Source organism: Sceloporus occidentalis, unplaced genomic scaffold (genome assembly GCF_023333645.1).
Source record: "Sceloporus occidentalis isolate IW3139 unplaced genomic scaffold, rSceOcc1.0.p SCAF_31, whole genome shotgun sequence".
NCBI classification, from domain to species: domain Eukaryota; kingdom Metazoa; phylum Chordata; class Lepidosauria; order Squamata; family Phrynosomatidae; genus Sceloporus; species Sceloporus occidentalis.
The window spans coordinates 8,349,770-8,358,700 of NW_028317011.1; the positions used below are offsets into that span (position 1 = coordinate 8,349,770).

At 44.8% G+C, this 8,931-nt stretch overlaps 1 non-coding gene across 1 annotated transcript; it reads left to right on the forward strand.

Moving 5' to 3' along the window:
- The first annotated feature begins 1,371 nt into the window (after positions 1 to 1,371).
- LOC149298800 (small nucleolar RNA SNORA35) lies at positions 1,372 to 1,501 on the forward strand. Its single transcript, XR_016272405.1, has one exon. It is a non-coding gene; the product is annotated as a small nucleolar RNA SNORA35 (small nucleolar RNA).
- Positions 1,502 to 8,931: the final 7,430 nt, after the last annotated feature.

Genomic DNA, 8,931 nt, shown 5'->3' on the forward strand with positions numbered 1-8,931 from the left:
TTCTTAAATTCTGGGCACTCACAATGTTAATGGGCATTATAAAAAAGCCCTCCATCCGCTCCTACTGGAGCACCAGCCCCATCTTTAGTACCCCCATTTTTGCCCAAACTATAACTAGGCAAAGGTATGAAATGATTCTTCGTTTCATGCATTTTAGCGACAACAGCCTGTGCCCCCCTAAGGAGGACCCCCAGTTTGATAGGCTGTACAAAATCCACCCCCTGATTACCCATCTCGCTGCCAGGTTTCCAGAGGTTTATACACCTGGAAAGAATATCTGCGTGGATGAATCCCTAATGAAATATAAAGGAAGGTTGGGATTCAAGCAGTATATTCCTTCCAAGCGCTCTAGGTATGGAGTGAAGGTGTATAAGCTCTGCGAGAGCGAGACAGGATATACTCATGCCTTCCGGGTATACGAGGGTAAGGATAGCTACCTTGACCCTCCAGGTTGCCCAGATCATCTGGGCACCAGTGCCAAGATTGTTTGGGACCTAATATTCCCCCTTATGAACAAAGGCTACCACTTGTATGTAGATAACTTCTATACAAGCGTCCCTTTGTTCAAGCTGCTGTATTGTTTCGATACGGTAGCTTGCGGTTCTATAAAAAAGAACCGCTTGGGTTTCCCACAACGCCTGGTACGAACCCGGCTAGGAAAGGGGGAGACCTCAGCTCTACGCCAAGAGGAGCTTTTGGCATTGAAGTTCAAGGACAGAAAAGAGGTGTGCATGCTGAGCACCATCCACGATGAGAGAACCGTGGAGGTTTCTGTCCGTGGCAGAGCTGGGGTCACTACAAAGCCAGTGTGCATCAGGGCCTATAACAAGCACATGGGTGGAGTTGATCTGTCAGATCAACTCCTACAGCCCTACCTCATTATGAGGAAGACAAAGGCCTGGTACAAGAAGGTTGCAATTTATCTAATGCAAATTGCAACCTATAACGCTTTTTTGCTGCACAAAAAAGCAGACACTGGGCTGAAGCTGTCTTTTTTGCAGTTTCAGCTCGAAGTAATTTCAGGTATCTTGTACCGTGATGCACCTGGTCCCCAAGTAGTGATGGGAACCAACAGAATTGGGGCTACCCATTTTATTTTTAAAATCCCCCCTACAGCAAAGAAGCAGAATCCCCAAAAGAGATGCAGGGTATGCTACAGCAGGGGGCAAAGAAAGGACACCACATTTTACTGTCCAGATTGCCCTGGAAAACCTGCACTCTGTGTCGGTGACTGCTTCAAGCTGTATCACACAGTTTCCCATTCTTAATTTTTTTTTTGTTCCTGCTCCATTTTTGTATTTTTTTTTTATTTTTTGTTACATTTACTGTTTTTTAGCTTTTATTTGCTCCACCATTTTTAAGCGTTTTTATTTGCACTGTCAAGTGACCCCTGTGTCCATTCCGTGGCATGAGGGACCACTTAAGGTGCTAGATCAAATCCCTTCTTGGAGATAGGCCAGGCTTTCTTGTAACCTGTCCCTACTGATAGTTGGGTACAAGCATTTTTCTTTACCCAGATGTAAAATTCCTACTGAATTTGAATTGCTCATGTTCCAAATGTGGCCCTTTTGCCCCCAAACAATCTGACAAACCCATGCATGTGGGGTATCAATGTACTCAGGAGATGTTGCTGAACACATATCGGGGTGTTGTGGGACAGTGACATATACCAGGAGCTGTAATTTCACACCTGAAGTACAAAGTATGTGAAAAAAACACCAAAAACAATTACTATCCCAAACTTTGACAAGGGTTGGTGGTAGGATTAGTGCATGGAAAGGGTTAAACTATCAGCATCTAAAATACCCTGGGGTGTCTAGTTTTCAAAAATATATGGTTTGGTGGGGTAAATTTAATTTGCTGGCTTCAAAGATGCCCCAAATACCACATAGAGACAGAATTACCAGATTCAGAGAAAAATGGTTTTGAATTAGCAAAACTCTACTTGTACTTATTGCCCCATAACGTGTAGAAGAAAGCAAAAAAACATAAAAACATTGGGTATTTCTAAACTCGGGACAAATAGTAGAATCTATTTAGCAGGTTTTTTCAGTAGTTTTTTATGATGAATAAAAGATTTTTCAAATAAAAGTGAGAAAATGTGTTTTTTTTTCAATTTTTCGTCATATTTTATTATTTTTATTATAGGAAATTACATCATATTGGTGTCTGAAGAAAGCCCTTCTTGTCCTGAAAAAAACAATATATAACTTGTGTGGGTTTAGTAAATGGGTTAAGAGAAAATTACAGCTAAACACAAACACCGCAGAAACGATAAAACAGCCATTGTCACGAAGGGTACAAAAAGTAAAATCAGCCTTTGTCACGAAGGGGTTAAAGTAGGCTACTATTGACCAAGGCTGGTCTAATGTATCTGCCATCTATCACTATACCACACCTTTTGTCACAATATATATACCAAATGTACAGGACATGTTAAACCTTCAATTTATCATGAAATATATCTATGTTTCAGATAGGTAGAAAAAAGACCTTTATTAAGACATTTTTTTTAAAAATGTAAGCATTTAAGTGTTGCTTTTTGGAATATCTTTTGTTATTTTAATTATATAATCAGTGGTATCGCTACAGGGGGGCAATTGCCCCCCTAGGTTAATCCTTGCCCCCCCGTTGTCCCCCTGCCGAATTTGGAATAAAGTCGCAATGCGACTTTAAATCCCGTCTTTTTTTATTATTTATTTTATATTTTTTAATGCGGAGGAGGGAGAGGGTGTGGCCCGCGTAAGATCGGCGGCTAGGGCAACCGATCTTACGCGGGCCGCACCTCGAGCCCTGCTACTTACCTGTGGGAGGGTCTTCTGTACTGCATAGAGGAAGCGGAATCTAGCAGAGTTCTCGGGACATCACATGACTCTGCTCCAGTCCTGCTTCCTCTGTGCAGTACCAGAGAACGCAGAGGGATGCGCGCCCTCTGCTGAAGTCTGTGAGCGGCATCGAGGAGCTGCAGTGCAGGTAAGGGGGTGGGGAGGGAGTTTGAATGAGTATGTGTGATTGAGGGGATTAATCTGTGAATGAATGAGTATATGAATGAATGAGTGTGTGTGTGATAGCATGGATGTGTAAGTGCTGGAACCTAGGCATGATGGGACTGTGATTGCTGTTAGCAATCACACTCCTATCATACCAAGTCAGCCAGTACATGCTGAAACCTAGCTAGCTGCCCCCCTTGTGTATTGATGCTGCCAGCAGTATGGGGTCTACAGATCACTTACAGCCACCCTGTACCAGCATGTACTGGCTGACCTGGCATGATAGGGGTGTGATTGCTAACAGCAATCAAAGTCCCATCATGCCTAGGTTCCAGCACTTACACATCCAACCAGTAAATGCTGGAACCTAGGCATGATGGGACTGTGATTGCTGTTAGCTAACAGCAATCACAGCAAGCACAGTCCCATCATGCCTAGGTACCAGCATTTACTGGTTGCCTGGGTATGATAGGAGTGTGATTGCTGTGTGGGCAGTGTGGACGCCAGGGCTGGCTTTGGGATGTGCAACCTGTGATCTATGCCTGTAATTTAGGGGGTTTTAAATATACCTTTTAATGACGTGTTTTTATGTGAATTCCAATTGATCTATACCTGCAAAGCTAGGTTTTTGCGTTATTCTGTAGATCCATATCTATATATTTCCATACATTATTTATGTATACCTGCAAATACAGTGTTTGTCTTATTCAGTTGATTAATACCTGCAATGCTGTTTCCATGTATTTATTTGATCTATACCTGCAATGCTACGTTTCATATATTATTATTGTATACCTGCAAATACAGGATTTGTATGTCTGATTCTGTTTATTTGATATATACCTTCAGTGCTGAGATCACAAGTGAATTTCAGTTGATCTATACATGCAAAGCTTGGTTTGTGGTAATGTGTTGTTTTATACCTGCTATCGGCAACTGGGGCTAATGTTAATATATATGGGCAGCAGGGGCATCAATACACAAGGGGCAAAAACACTAAGGGGGGTATAAACGACAATTCAGTGTGAAAAATCCATCCTGATGTAGACGTCTGTGACGTAGATTGTGTCCTGCTGTTTGTGTGTTTTTGGTTATCAGTGTAGCAGAGCCTATCTTCGGGTGTGTGTGTATAGGTGTTGGTGTGGCAAACCCTGTCCTGGTGTGTGTTTGCGTGTTGGTGTGGCAGAGCCTGCCCTGGTGTGTGTGTTCGGTTGTCAGTGTGGCAGAGCCTGTCCTAGGGTATGTGTTTGGGTGTCAGTGTGTCAGAGCCTGTCCTGGTGTGTGTGTGTGTTTGGATGTGGGTGTGGCAGAGCCTGTCCTGATGTGTGTGGGTGTCTGTGTGACAGAGCCTGTCGTGGTGTGTGTGTGTTTGGTTGTCGGTGTGGCAGAGCCTGTCCTGGTGTGTGTGTCTGGGTGTCGGTGTGACAGAGCCTGTGTTGGTGTGTGTGTGTTTGGTCATCTGTTTCCTGGCACTTAACTGACAGTAGGAATTATTTAATTTATATTTATCCAGAGATAAAATGCCCTCCTGAAGTTGTAGTGACTTCAGGGGACAAAACGTTCAAGGCCCTGAAATCATTTAGTGGAAAAGTTATTTATTGTGTTATAATATTTATTTCAAGGATTAGTCGCACTCAATTGTGGCTTCAGGCTTCCCATGTTGAATGATCAAGTATTAGTTTAGCCCAATAACAAAAGTATAATTCCATAGCACATTACTTTTGGAAATTATGAATGCTCCCCCAGTTTGACAGTGGTATCTTGTGTGCCCCCCCCTATATATTGTTTCTAGAGTCGCCACTGTATATAATAGACCAAATGGACAAAAAAATAATTTGGATTAAGCTTTTGTTTGTTTTTTGGTCCAATCTTTTTCAAACAAGACAATTTCATCCTGGTTAGCGTGGATGAAATTCTGAGGGTTTTTGGATTCAAAATCCATTGTCACTCACTCACATTTACTCTCATTCCATCTCATACTCTTTCTCATTCTTTCTGTTACACTCTCTTAATGTCTCCTTACCTTCTCTGACAACCACTTCCAGTCCAGAGCCTCTGCCCTGTTGCAGAAATACCACAGCAGGCCAGAATAAACAAGAAATGCATCTCCGCGGACCCATCTGCATTTTTCTGGTGCAGTGTAGTACTTCTGTAGTCGGACAAACAACACAAGGACAGCCTCTCCTCCATTCCACCAATTGAGGGAGAAAGTATCTGCTACAAGGCTCTGCTCTGTTGCTGAAGCGTGATAACTTTACCGAGAGCCAGGCCAAGTGGAGTGCTGGAGAAGACAGATGAAAGAGAACGAGAAGCAGAGTTATGGAGAAGTTAGGGAGAAACTGTGAGAGAGAGCATGGTGAAAGAGTGAAAAAACTCAAGAAATGCAAATAGGAATTTGGAGTTCTCTCATTTCAGTCCTTTGGTGTGGCCAATCCGCATTTTCAGATGTTTTGACGAATTGACAAATTTAACAAAATTAGTAAAAAATAAAATTCATATGAATCCGAATAAACTTGGATTTTATAACTAGTCGTGAGTCATTTAGATGACAAAATAGAATACATATATGGTGGGAGGGTGTTACGTACCCGGCGGGTAGACCCTCCGGTCAGCAACCGCAGCCGCCACGAGGTAGGGGGAGACCCCCCGCTTCGGTCCGGCAGCCACAGCTGCCGCGAAGAAGAGGGAGACCCCCTGCTTCGGACCAGCAGCAGCAGCCGCCGCGAAGAAGGGGGAGACCCCCCGACTCTGCACGGCAACTCCAGCCGCAGCTGCCACGAAGAAGGGGGAGACCCACCGCCTCTACTCAGCAGCCGCAGCTGCCGCAAAGAAGAGGGAGACCCCCCGCTTCGGAGCAGCAGCCGCAGCCGCCGCGAGGAAGAGGGAGACCCCCTGCCTCCGCACAGCAGAGGCAGCCGCTGCCACGACGAGGGAGACCGCTTACCTCCGCGCTGCGTTCCCAGCAGCTGCAGCCGGGAGACAGGTCCTCTTCTGGAGTCCGGACTCGTTCTTCTTCATGCCACCTAGTGGCGCCGGCAGTTACTACCTCGACTTATATGGGGAGATTACGAAATCGCCTAACACAAGATGGCCGCGCAGGAAGTGACGGAACGGCACTTTGAATATTTGGCGGGAAATCTCCAATTAGTGCCTAAACTCCTGTGCCTATTTAAGAGACTTCCTAACTCAGAGACATTGCCTGATGGTCGTGCCTATCTCGGTAGTGCCTATCTCAGTACGCATTCCTGTTGTTTACCTGTTATTTGACCTTGGCTTATTCCACGACTATCCTGCTCTCCGGTATCCTGACCTCGGCTATTCCCATGACTATCCTCCTCTCCGGTATCCTGACCTCAGCTATTCCCACGCCGTTCCTGCTCTCCGGTATCCTGACCGCTGCTCTCTGGACCATCCTTTGCCAGTCCTACCTGACTTCGGTGTCTCCTTGTACGCTGTGACGTGACAGAGGGTCTCAAAACTGTGTGCATGTGTGTGTGTTTTTAAGAAAAACAAAAACATTGGATGCTTTTAACAGCTGTAAGTCTTCAAATAGTTTTAGTCCCACCAGCATTGATTACACATGTCAATTCTGTAATTAATAGACATTACTAATGAGTTTGCTCTGATTATTGATTGCCTTAATTGAAAGTGTTACCTGATTTTACACTGTAACAGACATGCGTGATGAATTTAAATCCAATAATTCTACTCTCTCTCTCTCTAGTAATTCAGTATTGTGGCACAGTGTGAACTAAAAAGCAGTCTTAGGTGCCTGTAATTACTTTTAATTCAATTTGTCACAAAGGACTTTCTACTGCTGCACATTAGTGTCATTGTTCAACAGAACATTAAAGGGGAAAATAAGTGTGACTTTGCTAACCTAAAGATATTTGTCTTATTTTAATCATAGGACATTATGTGGACACTCGATTCATTTGAATGAATGGTAATGATGCACAGTTTCAATCCAACCTCCTAAAAGACTGTCCCGTAAGTCTTTACATGTGTTTAGGTTATTGTTCATACTATATATTGCCAATTTTATTATAATAGCATCTAGAATCTGCTTGTGTTTATAAAGAAAATGAAATAATAACGCAATAAAATTAGAAAGGATGATCAAAGCACAAATGAAAAACATAATCTATGCAGGTGCATTGGGTATGTGCTGGACTTGAGCATTCAGATTTTTAACGAAAATTGCCTGTTTCATGTATTCATAAGAATCTCCAGAAACAAGGGCGATCCCTGACGAAACTGCCTAAAACTAACTGTAAAAGCGATGAAATTTTGTTAAGATTCGTCCATTCTTTCCCACGTGTAGCCGCTGCCATTATAAGCTGTTTTGGTGCACCTTGGTGAAGTATTGTGGGAAGGCACTGTGTATAGGACTGTACATATGAATGATTGATAGGTAGAAGTATCCAAAAAACTGAGAGGTGGTCTCATTGATGGGTATGGATGTGATTGTTGGGTCCAACAACATTGCATTATAAAGATAGACATAAACAGGGGCGGCCTTAGGGGTGTGCGACCTGTGCCCCCCCCCCCCCCACGGCAGCAGGGGCACCTGCCCGGGACGCCTCCATGTTAAATAAAGTAAAAAGCAAAACAAAAAAAAAACAATGTTTTAATATAAGTCCCACGCAGAGGCACCGAGCGGTCGCTTGTGAAGTTTTCATCAACCGCTCGGCGCCCCTAACTCTCCATGATGGACGTCTCGCACTCCCACCAAAGGACTACGGCAACAAGGTAAGGATAATGAGAAGTAGGGAGAGGGGGCAGGGGGGGCAGTAAGAAGGGGCAAGGCAGTGAGAAGGGGCAGAGAGGGGGGGTGCTGTGAGAAGGGGCAGAGGGGGGATGAAGTGAGAAGGGACAGAGGGGGGGGCAGTGTGTAGGGAACCCTAGGAAGAGTTCCAAAAAATATAGGTGGAGACCGGAAGGCAGGTAGCAGACAGGAGACAGATCAGGTACACGAAGGGTCAATCGCATAGAAAGCCGGGTCTGGTACACGAAGGGTCAATCTCATAGAAAGCCGGGTCTGGTACACAAAGGGTCAATCTCATAGAAAGCCGGGTCTGGTACACAAAGGGTCAATCTCAAACGTAAGGAGCAAGAAACAAAGGACTGCACAGCACAATAACTGAGCACTGTGTCAGGGTTCAGCCCCAGCCTTGGAAACTGCCAGGCGTGGCCGCCCCTTTAAGAGGTTTGCCTGGAGTTGAACTCCTCTCCACAGCTTGCTGTCTTGTTTATTTCTGTCTGTATTTTATGTACCTTTGCCCTCTTTCCCTTATACATCTCAGCTCCTCACTCTATCCCCTGTGTTCCTTGCCTTGTTGCCTGTCATTTGTGGCACCCTGTACCATGTATACATGTCTTGCTATGTATCTAATTAATGTGCTGTGTATTTCTGTTCAGCTGTTTGGTTTTGTTATTACCATGCCTCCCTCACCTGAAGCCTTGACGACTCACACCTGACCTAATGAACATGCTTTATATCCCTGCCTCCCTGTAACAGAGTTGTGAGTTCATTAAGTTCTTTGGAGCCATAGTGCCTGCCTGCCTGCCTGCCTGCCTGCCTGCCTGCCTGCCTGCCTGCCTGCCTGCCTGCCTGCCTGCCTGCCTGCCTGCCTGCCTGCCTGCCTGCCTGCCTGCCTGCCTGCCTGCCTGCCTGCCTGCCTGCCTCTTTCACCCGGACTGCCTACTGGATTTCCCCTTTTTTGCTTGTTACCTGTCCCAGACCCTTTTGAATACTTGCCTGGACTTTTCTACCCTCATATGCATGATATGCCTCCTACTCTGCTGCTTCTGGTGAGATGCCTTGCTTTACTTTTGTAATATAACCTATAACCAAACATTCTGCTTGTGTCCTTTGTGAAGTTTGTTTCACTCCTGCGCTCTGGACTCCAACATCCGGTTAAGGGCTACAATATAATGA